Source organism: Bombina bombina, chromosome 7 (genome assembly GCF_027579735.1).
Source record: "Bombina bombina isolate aBomBom1 chromosome 7, aBomBom1.pri, whole genome shotgun sequence".
Taxonomy (NCBI): domain Eukaryota; kingdom Metazoa; phylum Chordata; class Amphibia; order Anura; family Bombinatoridae; genus Bombina; species Bombina bombina.
Window position 1 is genome coordinate 57,803,603 of NC_069505.1, and position 16,246 is coordinate 57,819,848.

Sequence of the window (16,246 nt, forward strand, 5' to 3'; positions counted from 1 at the left end):
CAGTTGGTGGCTACATATATTTTCCTCTTGTCATTCGCTCACACGATGTGTTCAGCTAGCTCCCAGTTGTACATTTCTGCTCCTGAGACTACTAAGTATTACTCTTTAGCAAAGGATATCAAGAGAGCAAAGCAAATGTGATAACAGCAGTAGACTGTAAAGATGCTTAAAATTGCATGTTCTATCTGGTCCATGAATTTTTTATTTCAACTTTACTGTCCTTTTAAGGTTGGTTTCCTTAAAGGGATAGGAAATTCAAAATAAAACTTGCAGGATTCAGATAGAGCCGGTCATTTTAAGACACTTTTAAATTGACTTCTATTTTCAAATGTGCTTTGTTCTCTTGGTATCCCTTGTTGAAAAAGAATACGCACATATCCTACACTAGTGGGAGCTGCCTACTGATTGGTGTCTGCACACATTTGTCTGTTGTGATTGGCTGACTAGATGTGCTGCCAGTAGTGCAATGCTGTTCCTTCACAAAGGATAACAAGAGAATAAAGCAAATTTGATAATACAAGTAAATTGGAAAGTTATTCTATCCAAATCATGAAAGAAACATTTGGGGTTTCCAGTCCCTTTAATCATAGAGATGACAGACTGCATTCTGCGCTACAGACCAGTCATTGGGGTATATTTATTGATTTGCGAGCGAACATGATACGATGTGGCGTATCATGCCCGCCGCACATCAATAAATGCAATACGCTGTCGGCATTTACCATTGCACCAGCAGTTCTTGTGAACTGCTGGTGCAATGCCGCCCCCTGCAGATTTGTGGCCAATCGGTCGCTAGCAGGGGGTGTCAATCAACTCTTTAGAACGCTGCTTCATAACTTCTGTTTCCGGCGAGCTTGAAGGCTCGCACGGAAACAGGAGCATCACGCTCCATACGGAGCTTGATAAATCGGCCCCATTAACTCCTTGTGACTAAGATCTAGGGACCAATTTATCTCACTTAAAATACCCAAATCTCCCTCCTTGTTTTAGAAGTGCCAGGGTTGATTTCGCTGTGCAAATGCAGGAGATAGCAAAACTGTATACGTAATATTTATACGGTCAGCGTGCTGAGCTGTATTATGTATAGCCACAAGGTACAGTACTTGTATCCCTATACTAGAGATGGTAGTAAATAAACTGTCTGACTAAACCAGCCCTGATAACATTAGCTGTCTTTCTTTTCATAGTGATATTTACATTATCCCCTTGTACCAGTGTTAAAAGAAGCATGAGAGGCATTGTGCCCATTTAAAAGATCTCAGTCGGTCTCCCTTTACCAGTTGGTTTTCCTAATGATGCCCAAATCTTTCTCTTGGTACAACTATTCTTTACCATCTATTTTGCCTTTTTATACTACAGAAGCAAAGAAATATAGAATACGGCGCTGCGCAATTTCTTACCTTGTAGAGGAGTATTAGATTTTCAGATTTCGCTTGCTCCTTTCTCTTGTATTAAAGAGTATATATACTGTGTGTACATTGCTCAGCCACGCCCATTCACACCTCATTCACCCTAAAACTCCCATCTCTAATACCTCTCCTTCCCCTCGGGCTGTCAAGTGCAAGAAGGTGGAAAAAAAAGATTTAATTCATTATCTGAAAGTTGATGAAATTATTACAATACGCCAAATAATAACAAAGAACAGCTATGCAATGATAATGAATACACTGTATCGTAATACCCGAAAATCTGCAAACTGATAATGAACACATAGCACTGCAGAAGGATAAGATATATCTATACACTAAAAGAAAATGTTAGGCTGTGTAATTTTGACGAATATTTAACCCCTTACGGACAGAGGCAATTGTCCAAGTTCTGAACGTAAACAGAACCTAGAATTTGAGCTATATTTGTTCAACCATAATTTACCTCTTTCACATTCTTTATATATTGGTTTTTTTAGAGAATAAATACAGTTTTCTTTTAAAATCAAATATTTAGATATGAATTATAATTTGTTTAGCAAAAAATAGCAACCTTAATATTTATTACAGATTTTTAGTCTCTCCTTAAGTGCCTTGTCACTATAAATATCAATTGATATATATATATATATATATATATATATATATATATATATATATATATATATATATATATATATATATATATATATATATATATATATATATATATATATATACAATAGTTCACTTTAAGGAGCAGTGTGTAAGCATAATAATACAATATTTACTAGAAGGACATTACTCACTAGTTGGTCAGTGTGTCAGAAAAGTATGCTTCTATGCTCTGATAGTGTAATAATGAGTTCAACAATATATTGCAGAAAAAGTACAAATAGAAAATAACTTTTATTTAAGTATTATTAAAAGACAGCAAATGGTTAGGTAATTATGGTGCCCACAGTTATTAAAAACACTTCTCCTTTTTGTTGACTTGTATTACTTTATGGATGTGTTTGGGATTTGGGTGTCCTTAAAATCAAGTGATAGTCCAGTACTGTTTGATAATTATATTGTACTTTATAAGTACTTTTAGCCTTATTTGTTGGCTTGTATTTAAGGTACAACTGAGAAATTGCCTGTTAAAGTATGCAGGGATGATGCTCCGCAACTTATGAGTTTATACTGGATTTGAAATCACTATGAAGCTTAGTTATGGCATTAGCTTTTAGTATCCGATTTGAGGATTACTTGGCTATACGTTAACTATATATTTAATTCCCTACAACGTGAGAATTATATCAAATGTGCTTGCAGTACATTTACTGTAAATGGGAAAGGTGGCAGATGCTCTCTTATGCTCAGTAGAAAATTTCAAAAGTAAGATTCAGCCTCAGGTTATTTTGAGATTATAGATACCCTTGTAATATATTGTTATTGTATTATTAATCACCAGGGACTTATGCTCTTAATTTACAGATGTGTGAAGCTTGCTTATTTATGTCTGCTTTGTATATACTAGTTGGATTTTATTTATTTTAGAGTGCAACTTTGATATTAGTAATTCCGGATTTCTAAGGTAGTATCCCTTTAAATTGTTATGTTGAAATTAGCAACCATATACTAAAGCTATACTTTTATATTTGTAATATAGTGTATTGTGATGTGATTATATAAGTTAGATAATACACCAGCGTTTTAAGACAACACAAGTATAGTGTTAGATATTGTGAGCCGATCAACGGTTACAGCTAAGAAAAAGTTATCAGTTTGCTTGAATGTCTTCGATTATTAGTAGTTTTATTTCTCCCTCAAATATTTAGTATCAATGTTTGCCACTTGTTCTTAAGGCAGTCTAATAACTACTATTGCTTATTTTTATTACCGTAAGCTATTATTACTTTGGCAAATAGTAATTATACAACAAACTCTAGCTGTGTCTTGCTACTATGTAGTAGAGTTGACAGTGGTGCTGCTTAGTAGCGTATACCAGTATTATCTGTGGTGAAACAATCTTTGAATTATAATTTAATATGAATAAAATCCAAATAAGTGTGAGAAATTAAATACATTTTATTTTTTCCAAACACACACACGTTTTCTATTGTGAATATCTTAATCCTTTCAGGTTTTACTGCAATAATACACTCATATTCTGCCATGTCCCATGAGTACAGCAATACTGCCCATGCACAGGTTTTATGGGGTTTTGAGATGTTACAGGGTCAAATATGGGGTCTGCCCAAAATAATCTTCATACATGGAAATTTGACACATTGATCTATACAGCAATCAAACACCAACTCCCTCAACCCACCCACCAGTTCCCACTAGCAATAACTGTGTGATCAGCACCTAAAGGGTTCTTTTTTTTCTATTAGAGATGTATATAACTGTTTAACACACTTTGTAGGAGTGATCTCGCTGCCTCTCTCACCTCAGATCACACAGAGGAAAGAGAGAGCTTGAGGGAACCGCAGATAGGCAATGATTCCAATAATTGTCTGTCACATTGTATCAGTGACTGCCTATCACTATGATCACATGGCTCCAATGGCGCTGATTGGCTCCTCGGGAACTGCCTGTGTTGCCTGGCAGGTTGATACGTTGGATCCAAACGTAAGTTTTACGGAGGGGGGAGCATACAGAAGTTACAACGTTCCATGTCGTCCTATAATTGTTAAGGCACAGTCATTTCACAACAGCATGAAACGTCCTAACGTCATTAAGAGGTTAATAATCAATAACTTAAATACTGTACTTTATAATAATGATGCGATATGCAAAATTTTACTGTAGTGTTGAGCAGTGCTTTTTTGGTAAAATAAAAGTGCCAGTGTTCTTTCGAAAAGAGCTACCTTGTAGAGATTTGCTACCTCGACATGCACATGCTCACAATTACGTAATCGCACTCCACATATGTTTGAAAGGAATGTGTGGAATGCGTTTATGTAATCCCCAGCACGCGCAGATTACAGTTAGCAAATCTTGACAAATACACACGGCACTGTAATTCCTCCATCTCCCCTATCTTTTTTGCCTCCACCTGAGGGGGTTCAAGGGGGGCGCCCACCATTCTTCTGTCATCCACCCCAAGTGAACCTCAAAGGAACGCGGTTTATAAGGGGGTCTTCGCCCCCCTTGTACCTCCCAGGCAGAGGAAAAAAGATAGTGAAGATGGGGGAATTACAGTGCAGCATATATATGTGTCTGACTAACAACGCATACACTGGGCTTAGTGTGACTTAGGGCAAAATTTATCAAGCCCCGAAAAAATGCGCCTAAAAAGTCACGATTATTTCCGCAATAGCTTGCAATGTGTGAAATCAAAAATGTCACCAGTATTTATCAAAATAGAGACATTTTTGGGGCAATTTTTTTTTTGTGATGTCAAGCAAATGGCTGATCTAGTTTTCTTGCGAAAATATTTTCACTTTATCAACCTTAACTTTTTACCCTATTATAAAAGAATACATTACTCACGTGATTGTTTGTAAGAATGTTATTTCTTATATATTAAAGTTCTTTTTATTTCGCCTCTTCTTTGGCTCTTTCACTGAGGAAGATTGCCCGTTTTTTGGAGCTGATCTTTGTTCTTTTGAGTACACTTATTTTAATTGCACTTTCAATTATTTTACTTTTTTATAAATCTGTTTCTACCTTTTTGTTATTTAATTATTATTGTTCAGGTTCTGCGCCTTGTTGTGGGCGATTTCTAACCGTAGATACAGCCAATATCGAGCTTTATTTTTCACTACCTCGCAAATTGCAACCTACAAATTGGCGAGATTAAAAACAGCGAATATTACATGCGCCTTTTTTCATAATATATGAGAACTGCAAATATATACGGGCATTTTAAAATGCCAATAGAGATTAATACAAGAATTAGGCATTTCCAGACAACTTTTCGCATATATTAAAGACTTGCAAATGGTCATGAGTCAATTTGTTCGCACATATGAAAAGTTGTGACTTTATTTGCGCATAAACTTTCATAAATATAGTGATATCTTTTGTGAGGTTTTTTTTTACGACAAACATGAGCATTTTCTTATTCTCACTTTGATCAATTTTGCCCTTTGTAGCAGTTACAGACAAGGTAGCTGTTTTTGACAGAACAAGTGGTCATCAAGATTTTCCACCTGTAATCTGCGCATGCTCACAATTACGTAATCGCATTCCACACATTCCTTTCAAACATGTGGAGTGTGATTATGTAATTGTGAGCATGCGCAGGTCGAGGTAACAAATCTCGACAAGGTAGCTCTTTTCGAAGACTCGCCAGAAACACGGGCCCACAAGCTCTATACGGAGCTTGATAAATGGGCCTCAAAGTATTTACATGATGATTACAAATATTACCAGTTATGAGATAGCAGTGGTGGTTCTCAGTACTAGTGAGTACCCCCACCAAAAAAGCACTGGGGGCCGATTTATCAAGCAGTGCTGCTTATTCCGTGCGAGCCTTCAGGAATTAAGACCACTGCTTCTTAACTCGTCCACCACTTCTGAGCTGGTGGACTGCAATCATCCCGATCAGATACGATCGACTTGATTGACACTGCCTGCTAGCGGCCGATTGGCATTTATCGATGTGGGGCAGACATGATCCTCTACAGCTGATAATGTCCGCCCGCACATTGATAAATTGGCCCCTTATTTACTATGATGCGAGCGGACATGATCCGATATAGTGAATCATGTCCGCCGCACATCGATAAATGCCGACAGCATACACTGTCGGCATTTATCATTACACCAGTAGTTCTTGTGAACTGCTGGTGCAATGCCGCCCCCTGCAGATTTGCGGCCAATCGGCCACTAGCAGGGGGTGTCAATCGATTGGGTTGATTTCTGTCCGCCGCCTCAGAGCAGGTGAACAAGTTATGGAGCAGCGGTCTGAAGGCTCGCCAGAAACACGGGGCATCAAGCTCCGTACGGAGCTTGATAAATTCACCCCTTAGTGTTGAGTATCTAATAATGTTAAATATAGGGGGGGGGTTTAAAAAGACTCACTGCAGATTTTCAAACATGTTTGTTCAATTTTGTGTTATATTTTTTAGAAGATTCAAAGGGAAATGTAGAAATAATATATGGCCTGATATTCATGCAACTTGGCAGCAAGTTTTCGAACATTGCTTGAAAAAACACGCAGAGAAATGTGTGTGGTTTTACTTTCAGGGTTTTTCTTTTTACAGCTTTTTATTTAATTATCTGTAATTTTAAAGTATATTTTTTTAAAATTTTAAGTAATTTTGTTTTCTGTAACGATTTTAAGGGACACTAAACCCAATTTTTTCTTTCTTTCATTATTCAGACAGAACAGCAATTTTAAGCAACTTTCTAATTTATTCCTATTATCAGTTTTGTTTCGTTCTCTTGCTATCTTTTATTTTAAAAGCAGGAATGTAAAGCTTAGGAGGCAGACCATTTTAGGTTCAATACCCTGGATAGCGCTTGCTTGTTGGTGGGTACAGTTAGCCACCAATAAGCAAGCATAACCCAGGTTCTGAACCAAAGATGGGCTGGCTCCTAAGCTTTACATTCCTGCTTTTTAAATAAAGATAGAAAGAGAACAAAGAAAAAATTATGAAATAAGTAAATTAGAAAGTTGATAACATTTGCTGCTCTATCTGAATCATGAAAGAAAAAAATCTGGGTTTAGTGTCCCTTTAAGCTTTTCATGATTTACAATTTTAAAAACAGTTCGCTCTTATTATCTAATTTGCTTCATTCTATTGGTATTCTTTGTTGAAGGAGCAGAAATGCACTACTGGGAGCTAGATGGACACATCTGGTGAGTCAATGACAAGAGGTATATATATGTGCAGCCACCAATCAGCAGAGAGCTCCAAGTAGTGTATCGCTGATCCTGAGCCTACATAGATATGCTTTTCAACTAAGAATACCAAGAGAATGAAGAGCATAAAATATTGCAAACACATTTTCCTGTAACATTTCATAAATCAGCCAACAAGCAGTATATATCAGGCTGGATCACACAGTTTGAATTTTTCAAGTAGATTTTGCCAGTTGCCAAGTTGGCAATCTTGCTTGATCTTTAATACATTTATTACACCCTAGGAGGTATGATTATTTATTTTTATGTTGCTGGCAACCAAGGGGTAAAATGACTGCCCTGTTGTGAAAACTTTGCATAGTGTGATCAAGAGTGGGGGCTAAGGTAAAAATTTTGGGGAACATTGTGTTACCCTACCTACCATCGAGCCCAGTCCCCAGTGTTTTTGTGGAGGACAGATAACAAGCCTAGCAACAGACTGTTATGTTTAAAACACGGTGTCTGTATTAAACCTACAAACCATTCATTTCACACATCTCACATAAAAAGGAATCATTTTCAAGATTAAACCCCCAGATCTGCTTACAGAAAGGGTATTCATGGAATTAACTTCCAATTGAGGTGGTAAACACAGGGACTGTAAAACAATTAAAAAATGCTTGGGACATGCATAAGGCTATCCTAAAAAAAGTAATATGTATTATGTGTAGACTTGATGGGCCTTTTTTTGTTCTCATCTATTGTCAAATTCTATGTTTCTATGAAGGTATTAAACTGTGCTCCCCGTCTCTCCAGGTAAAAGGTCTGAACTTTATGTTAACGATTTCCTTAGGATTCCAAGGCAGTCTTTCTTCTCTGTCCAAAGAACTAGGTCCTCCTGTTTTATCTGCTGAAAATCTGGACTGTGTAGATGCTAGCTGCAACCAGGTACCTTCCTGTAGTTACTCCATACACTTAAAGATGGAGCTTTCACGCCTTAGGGCCCCAACTATGTGCGCCACCGAAAACATAACTTTTGTAGGTTCAAGACACAAGATTAGGATTTTTTTAGGTTTTAACCTCCAAATTTGGGGCCTCATCATGTATTAAACATGGTGCAAACAAGGTTCCTGAGATGGGAACTTGTCCTCCCATCTTCGCATTAAATGGGTCCGCTGCTTGGATATAGCATTACACGGTCACTTTAGTGTGGAATGCCGCCCCTTTAAGGGCCTGTCAGTCACTCAGAGCGAATGTGTTTGAGGTGATTTATCTTTACCAACTCAGACGAACAAGGCCTGGTGACATAGGCAAGCCTGACTCGCAAGGGTTCATAAGTAGCAGTCCTAGGTCTTTTTTTAGGACCCATCAAATTTAAAGGGATATGAAACCCAAAATAATTATTTGATGATTCAGATAGAACATACAATTTTTAACAAATTTCTGATTAACTTCTATTATCAATTTTGCTTTGTTCTCTTGGTATCCTTTATTAAAGGGACAGTCTACATCTTAGTCCCCTTAAAGTCTTACTTTAGATTATGCTGCAGATAGCCTCCTGCACCTTTTCTATATTATGCAGCAGTAACAGTAAAAAAAGTTATTTTAAAATGAATATTGTTTCTGGCCACTTTTAAATGGCTACCAAGCTCCGCCCACTAATGACATCACGATCTGGGCTGCATCTAGGCACTCTGCTGAATAGCATTGACAGTCTGTTGAATCCAACTAGTGAGTCTTTTGTAACTAGTGAACTTATTATGCAGCCCAGAACGTGATGTCATCAGTGGGTGGAGCTTGGCAGCCATTTCAAAGTGGCCAGAAACAATCATTTTCAAATAACATTTTTACTGTTACTGCTGCATGATATAGAAAAGGTGCATTTGCAGATTAATCTAAAGTAAGACTTTAAGGGGACTAAGGCGTCCCTTTAATAAAGGATACCAAGAGAACAAAGCAAAATAGAAGTTAATCGGAAAGTTGTTAAAAATTGTATGTTCTATCTGAATCATCAGACATTTTTTGATACTCAATATCACTATACAGTGCTGTGTGTTAAAGGGACACTAAACCTAATTTTGATCTTTTATGATATATAGAACATGCAATTTTAAGCAACTTTCTAATTTACTCCTATTATCAATTTTTCCTCGTTCTCTTGCTATCTTTATTTCAAAAAGCAGGAATGTAAGCTAAAGAGCCGGCCCATTTTTGGTCCAGCACCCTGGATAGTGCTTGCTGATTGGTGGCTGCATTTAGCTAACCATCAGCAAGCACCACCCAGGTGCTGAACAAAAAAAGGGGACGTCTCTTAAGCTTACTTTCCTGCTCTTCAAATAAAGATACCAAGAGAAAAAAGAAAAATTGATAATAGGAGTAAATTAGAAAGTTCCTTAAAATTGCTGCTCTATCTGAATCATAAAAGATCAAATTTGGGTTTAGTGTCCCTTTAACACACAGCACTGTATATGAAGTCAGGGTTGGATGACACATAAAGTTTCCATAGAATAAGCACGTGCAGCAAACGAGATGATGTTACACAGTGAAAAAAAATAAGCATCTGTTGTAATCTGTTAATCCATTGGCATCATAAAAGGTATCATATTTTCCACTTCCTGATGTCTCATCTATTTCAGGAAAGATATTATCATGGTTGAAAAATTCTTCTGCAAAGTAAAATAAATTAACCCCTGAAGAACAGGGTGAATACTGTGCACATCCTTAACACATAACAAACCCTTCTGGATCACTGTGATATATTCCAACATTAAAACACATATGTTTAACCTTGTTTCTTCCCAATACATATGTAGAATACTCCAGCACTGGGCATGGATTTCCAAACACAAAAGTATCATTCTCTTGTATTGCAGGTAAGAATCGGGTAATGTTTTGCAACATTCCAAAATGAAACAAATTTGAACACATTTGTTTATTTCGAATTTGTTTAATGTAATAGAATTTCTAATGCTCTCTTTAAAGAGATATGAAACCCATTTTTTTAAATTCACGATTCAGATAGAACAGCAATTCTAAGTAACTTACTAATTTACTCCTATTATTAATTTTTCTTTGTTCTCTTGTATCTTTATTTGAAAAGCAGTAATCTAAGCCTAGGGGCCGGCCCATTTTTGGTTTAGCACTGGGGTAGCGCTTGCTGATTGGTGATTAACGGTAGAACGTTGCTTAAAATTGAAAGCTCTATCTGAATCATGAAAGAAAAAATTTGGGTTTCATATCCCTTTAAATTTAATATTTGATTTTTATTAATTTGAATATTGCACTAATCAAATCGAATTATGCAAAATTCAAATTAGAAAAATGAAAATTAGTATATTTGTAATAGTATTTCTAATGCTCTGTTTAAGTGTAATATTCAAATTAAGCAATATTCAAAACAGTAATATATTTGTATCTATTATGTATCAATTTACCAAATTCCCTACCACATGAGTTACTGAACTTCTAAATAGTGTTTGTTAAATCGATTGCTACATTAGAAATTTAAAAAAAAGCTCATGTACTCGGGCAATTTTTTGCAGTACAGTGATCCCTCCCCTTGCTCTCTCTCTCTCCCCCCTCTATTTTGCGCTCTCTCCCCCTCTCTTTTGCTCTCTCTCTCTCCCCCCTCTCTTTGGCTCACTCTCTCTCCCCCCCTCTATTTTACTCTCTCTCCCCCCTCTTTTTTGCCCTCTCTCTCCCCTTCTCTTTTGCTCTCTCACTCCCCCCTCTCTTTTGCTCTCTTGCTCCCCCTCTCTTTTGCTCTCTCTCCCTCGCCCTCACTTTTGCTCTCTCTCTCCCCCTCTCTTTTGCTCACTCTCTCCCCGTTTCTTTTGCTCTCTCTCTCCCCCTCTCTTTTGCTCTCTCTCTCTCCCCCCTCTTTTGCTCTCTCTCCCCTCTCTTTTGCTCTCTCTCTTCCCACCTCTCTTTTGCTCTCTCTCCCTCCTCTCTTTTGCCCTCTCTCACCCCTCTTTTGCTTTCTCCCACCTCTCTTTTGCTCTCTCTTGCACCTCTCTTTTGCTCTCTCTCACCCCTCTCTTCTGCTCTCTCTCACCCCTTTCTTTTGCTCTCTCACCACTCTCTTTTGCTCTCTCTCACCCCTCTCTTTTGCTCTCTCTCACCCCTCTCTTCTGCTCTCTCTCACCCCTCTTTTGCTCTATATCCCCCCTCTTGTGCACTCTCTATCTCATGGCAGATGGCCGCGGCTGGCCCTGCCCCGCCCTGTTATGCCCGGCCCGCCCTGTCATGCCCACCCACCCCGCCCTATCCCCCCCTGCCCCCGTCATGCCCCGGTCCCACCCCCATTACTCCCCGCCAGCCCACCCCTTCATGCCCGGCCAGCCTCGCCCCCTTCGCGAATCAGGTGCCAGGTCAGTTTGTTGAAGGCCAGGTGTGTTTGTCCTCGCACAGTCTCTACTGTGCATGACAGCTTCGGATAATCACACTTGGCCTTTAATATTATAGGATAATAAATAATCAAAGTTTATGACATTGCATTGGCTGCCTAAGTAGTAATATCTTTGTTAACCCACAAAACCCAGACAGATAAACAAATAGGTCAATCACATAACTAATCCTCACTAGGGCGAAGGCAGTACCAGGTTGCCCATTTTAATTTTAACAGTTCCCTTTCTGGCTGCTTGAAATCTGTTGACAGCCACTTAGAAGTAAGAGGAGCTACTTCTTTGTAATTGCAGGTTGTCCTTCCCTCTTGAGTAGTCTGCGCTAGAAGGAAATGCATATGGTGGCAGTTCTTTTTTTTTTTTCAAAAACTTTATTGAAACATATGGTAGTAATATATGCATTTGTTACAAATAGCAGGTTCCTTCCAATCTAAAAATGAAAATATCACTTGAGCATCTCAATGTTGTGACGGATCCCCGGCTACCCCGACTGGGTAGCTCCGCCAAAGGGGTCCTTCCGCTGCCTGGAACAAGCTGCTATGTAGCCCAGGAAAGTGATTCTAGCAGGAGCCCACCTAAATGACTAGACAGACTAGCATTCAGGTGAAATAAGATTTGGCTTTATTGGGACAAACACACATCTTTTATACATACAACTCATCTTGATAAGACATGAGACAATGCCACAGTTTTCCCGCCATTCCCACCCCCCTAGACAGGCTGGAGCCGGCCATAGCAGTCATGAACCTACAGATTCCCAGTACCCATGGGTGGCGGGGGAGTGGCGGCACTTCCAGGGTGTCATTTTAAAGCTCTCGGTCCCCAGAATATACAGTCTAAAAAGCGACGTGATCCGTGGCTGGGGACCGGAGTTATGCTGGTTTAAACGTCCACCTGGAAGTCCAGGGAGAATAGGGGTTATAGGGGGAACAGGAACCCCCGGTTCCCAAGGGAGTTCCCTTCAGGCAATCACCCCACCTCTGGCCCACACTGAGAGGCAGCAAACCCCAGAAGAGCGGAGCTCTGGGACAAAGGGCCACTGCAGCGACCTGGGTCAAAGGGTACCGGTAATCCTGGATGATGCAGCCGACCGGTAATTCCAGGGGCGCGGCCGGCCAAAGGGGAAAGTGGCGGCCAGTGGCCAGCTCTTCCAAGATGACAATGGTACACTTATCTGGCTTCAAGGTTAGGCCGGCGGCTCAAAGACAATCTAAGACGATGCCTAGGTCGACCAGATGGTCCTCCCAGGTTTCGCTATAGATGGCGATGTCATCCAGGTATGCACAGGCATAGTCCTGGAGGCCATCTAACAGGCGGTCTACCATTCTTTGGAAAGTGGCTGGGGCATTCTTCATTCCAAATGGCATGACCTTAAACTGGTATAAGCCAAAGGGAGTGATGAAGGCAGACTTGGGGATGGACTCAGGGTCGAGGGGAATTTGCCAATAACTCTTGCATAGGTCGAGGGTAGTCAAGAAGTGGCCCCGGGTGATTTGATCTAAAAGGTCATCTACTCTGGGCATGGGATAGGCATCAGAGGTGGTTCTGTCATTGAGTCTACGGTAGTCAACGCAGAACCGGGTAGTTCCGTCCTTCTTGGGTACTAACACTACTGGGGAGGCCCAGGGACTGTTGGACGGTTCAATGACACTAAGGTCCAACATTCCCAGGAGCTCCCGGTGCATACTTTCCCTGACGGCCTCTGGGATCCTGTAGGCAGCCTGTCGCAGGAGGGTCTGTCCTGGGGTCTCCACCCGGTGGATAGCTGTGGTTGTAAACCCAGGGACAGTAGAAAACATGTCACTTCTCTGTTACAGGAGTCGCCGGACCTGCCTTTTCTGTTCAGGTTCTAACCTGTCGTCTAGGGATATGTCATCCACCCCCTGGGGGTTGTCAGTAGGTCCGGGAAGCTCCAGCATTGGAAGACTTTGAGAGTCCTCCACTGCCAGCGCACAGATAATGGCCACATCTCTGGGTCTTTCTATATATGCCTTCAACATGTTCACATGAAAGGTCCGACGGATCCTTTCATCTGAACACTTCGCTACCAGGTATGTGGCGTTGTTCAGTTGTTCCACAACCCTGTAGGGTCCTTGCCAAGAAGCCTGTAGCTTGTCTGTTTTGACAGGCTTCAGGGTGAGGACCTTCTGTCCCACTATCAGGGTTCGGGTACGGGCATTGCGATCGTACCATTGCTTCTGTCTGTGTTGAGAGGCCTGAAGGTTCTCGCGGACCTGGGCAGCCAGGTCCTGCAGCCGGTCCCTGAGCTGGAGTACGTACCCCACAACAGAGTGGTCTTCCCCCCTCTGTGGTTCCCTCCCAGTGGGCTTGTACCAAATCTAGAGGGCCCCTAACCTTTCAACCATACAGTAGTTCAAAGGGGGAAAAGTCTGTGGATTCCTGAGGCATCTCTCGATATGCAAAGACAAAGGCAGGAATTTTTCCCAGTCCTTGTGAGTGGCCGAGAACGTCTGAAGCAGTTGCTTTAGGGTCCTGTTAAACCTCTCACACAGCCCATTTTGTCTGAGAATGGTAAGGAGCACTGTGCAGGGGTTTAATCCCGCACAACTTCTAGAGTTGTTGAGTGAATATCCGGAGCATCACATCTGCCATGGTCTCCGCCTGGATATTGGCCAGGGGGATTGCCTCTGGGTGTCGGGTGGCATAGTCTACCACTGTAAGGATGTATTTCTTTCCTGAGGGGCTGGGCCGAGCTAATGGCCCCACAATGTCTACTGCTACTCGGCTAAAAGGTTCATCAATACTGGGCAGGGGATGGAGGAGGGCTTTCGTATGGTCTCCCGCCTTTCCTACCTTCTGGCAAACCTCACAGGATTTACAGTATTCCTTAATATTGGCTGTAATTCCTGGCCAGAAGAAGGTTTGAGTCAAGAGGTGGTGGGTCCTTTTCTTTCCTAAGTGGCCGGCTAAGGAAATGTCATGCCCTATTTTCAGCAGGTTGGACCGAAACTTCTTCAGTACAGCCAGTTGGCATTTGGGCACCAGTCCTTTTCCCCTCTTGGAGATCCGGTACAGGAGCTTGCCCTCCCACTGGAACCATTCGTCTCCGGGGCCCTGGGCGTCAGCACCTACTTGGTCTCGGTAAGGGTCTAGGGTCGGGTCTCTCAAGGTCTCTTTGGCGAAGTTGGAGGGGGTCGCCCAGGAGGGGGTGTCGGCAAGTTCGGGGTTAGTGGGAATGGGCCGTCGGGGGAAGGTAGGAGTCGGGGTAGTAGGTCTTACCTGGGTCCCCAGAGTTGGTGAGGTGGCTTGGCATCTGGCCTGCTGGTGGGTAGTCACTGGGCAGGTGTCCGGAGAGGTATTCTCCACAAAGGCTGAGACAAGGTGGCCGAGGTAATTTCCCAACAGGACCTCGGCAGGGATGTGGTGCATAGCCCCCACTTCTACATTGCGGGAGTCAGTCTTCCAGTCCAAATGAACCCAGGCTGTAGGGATCTTGAGTACATCACCTCCCGCTACCCCCACAGCAAGGGTTCACCCAGTGCAACCAGAGGGGGGGGGGGGAACAAGGTGAGGCTGAATCAAAGAAACGGTGGCCCCAGTATCTCTCATTCCTTGAGCCGCCTGCCCGTTGACCCAGACATATTGCCGGTGTTGTTGTCGGTTGTCTTAGCCCACTGAGCTGACATGGTTCAAGACACCCACTTCTTCTCCTGTCCACTCAGCATAGGGGTCGGAGCTTGCTGTATGTGCACAATGGGCAGCGGCCTGATAGGTGCGGGCTTGAGGAGTCCCCCACGAAATTGGTGCAGTTGGCGGCTGGGCTGGGGGGTTTCTTTGTCTGGTTGGGCAGTTCCACATAACATGTCCGGGGTGTCCACACCCATAACACCCTTGGGAATTGCTGCCTCCAGCCAGGTAGACAGGGAGCGACAGGGTCAGGGGCTCCCGAAAAGCTGTTGGGGGTCAAGCTGGGGCTGAAGTAGAACGAGTTGCAGGCCAGAGGTCGGTGGACGCCTGGCGCCAGGCATCCACATACTGATTGGCCAGGGCGGCGGCTTGGTCAGCTTGTCTTTTACCAAGTCCCTTATCTCCGCTGGAGTGCGGTTGTAGAACTGCTCCAAGAGGATGAGTTGAACAGCTCCGTCTAGGGTGGTGATGTGGCACCCCGTAACCCAGGAGTTCAAGAATCGAGCTAAGCGGTGGGCAAACTCGGTATAAGGCTGCTCCTCTTGTCTTTGTAGCCCCCGGAATCTTAGCCGGTGAGCCTCCAGTGTGAGTCCATACCGGGAAAGGATACGCTGCTTCACCCGGTCATAGTTGTCTTGATCCCCGGAAGGGAAAGTGTGGAAAGCCTCCAGGGCCCTACCAGACAGTTTACCAATGAGGATAGTAACCCTGTCGGCATCAGTGACCCCATGCATCCGGCACTGAGTCTCGAACAGCTGTAGTTAGCGGTCAATATCCTCGCTCTCATCATCCTGGAATGTTCGAAAAGCCCTGTGAGGTTGTTTCTTGGGCCAGGAAGGGGGGTCCAGGGGATCCAGCATGACCCCCCCATAGACTTCTGAAGCTCCAACATATGTACCTTGGTGGCGTCAGTCACTATCCGAGTAATGATCTCCTTGGGGGGGTTAGGGCCATAGAGAGCCAGTTGCCACTGTACTTGCCGCTGCATGTCGGACATTGTAGTCCCT

General features: G+C 42.3%; 1 protein-coding gene across 1 annotated transcript in view; it reads right to left on the reverse strand.

Annotated features, from left to right (window-relative positions):
• Positions 1-16,246, reverse strand: part of GPHA2 (glycoprotein hormone subunit alpha 2) — a 62,148-nt gene that overhangs the window by 22,702 nt on the left and 23,200 nt on the right. The gene's annotated exons all lie outside the window — the stretch shown is intronic.